Genomic DNA, 1,294 nt, shown 5'->3' with positions numbered 1-1,294 from the left:
GAAAAAAACAGAGCTGCAATAATAGCAAACAATTTACAAAAGGGAAGTGCTGGACCCATGAAACTTTATGTGGGGTCATTCCACTTTAACATTAACTGAAGATATGCTTCAGGGATCTCTGAACCTTTTAGAAGGATCGAAAGCAGTCAGTTTATGATGGACAGTGAAACAGGTCAATCTAAAGGATACAGATTTATTACATTTTCAGACTCAGAATATGCCAAAAAGGCTTTGGAACAACTTAATGGATTGGAATTAGCAGGAAGGTCATACTACTAAACATACTGACGCTTCCAGTGCTAGTTCATTTTTAGATAGCAATGAATTGGAATGGACTCTAATTGACTTGGGAACAACTGGTGGTCTTCAACTAATGGCAACACTTGCAGAGGATACACATTTACAGATTTCACTAGCAGCACAGCAGACTCTACAAATAAGAGGCTCTTTGGTATTCGGTGCCCTGGCAGAATTCTCTTTTGTTATAGATTTGCGAACAAGACTTTCCAAATAGACTAAAGCTTCAGCTTTATCTGCAACTGCCTCCACCCAGCCACTTGCAACAGTGTTTCCAACTCTCTAACATGTTTTAACCCTCTAACAGAAGTTGGATGAGATACAGAGATTAAGGATGATGTGATCCAAGAATGTAATAAACATGGAGGAGTTATTCATATTTATGTTGACAAAGATTCAGCTCAGGGCAATGCGTACGTGAAGTGACCATCAATTATTGTCAATGCACTGTCTGCCCGGTGGTTTGCTGGTAAAATGATAACAGCAGCATATGTACCTCTTCAAACTTACCACAACCTCTTTCCTGATTCTATGACAGCTATGCAACTACTGTTCCAAGTAGACAATGAATGAAGATAGTCTCTGATGTACATTTTCTTTATTGAGAATTCATCTTGAGTCATCTTTTATTTAGATAAAAATAAAAAGGGAAAGATCTATTGTCAAAAGAAAAAAAAAAGAGGTGGCACCTGTGGCTCAAAGGAGTAGGGTATCGGCCCCATATGCCAGAGGTGGCGGGTTCAAACCTAGCCCTGGCCAAAAAACAAACAAACAAAAAGAACAAATTCTAGATAACTCAACATTACAATAAATCAAATTATAGTTTGTATTTTGGTGGGGTTTTTTGTTTGTTTGTTTGAGACAGTCTTATTACGTTGCCCTCAGTAGAGTGCTGTAACATTACAGCACACAGCAACCTCAAACTCTTGAGCTAAAGTGATTCTCTTGCCTCAGCCTCCCAAGTAGCTGGGACTACTATAGGCACCAGCCATAATGC

General features: G+C 38.9%; 1 pseudogene; it reads left to right on the top strand.

The window, feature by feature from the left end:
* The window catches only part of LOC105887487, an 8,968-nt pseudogene extending 8,098 nt beyond the window's left edge, over positions 1–870 (top strand).
* The last annotated feature ends 424 nt before the right edge of the window (positions 871–1,294 follow it).

This window comes from Otolemur garnettii, unplaced genomic scaffold, assembly GCF_000181295.1.
Source record: "Otolemur garnettii isolate 467f Iridium unplaced genomic scaffold, OtoGar3 scaffold00091, whole genome shotgun sequence".
NCBI lineage: Eukaryota > Metazoa > Chordata > Mammalia > Primates > Galagidae > Otolemur > Otolemur garnettii.
This window is presented reverse-complemented; position numbering and strand designations above follow the sequence as displayed.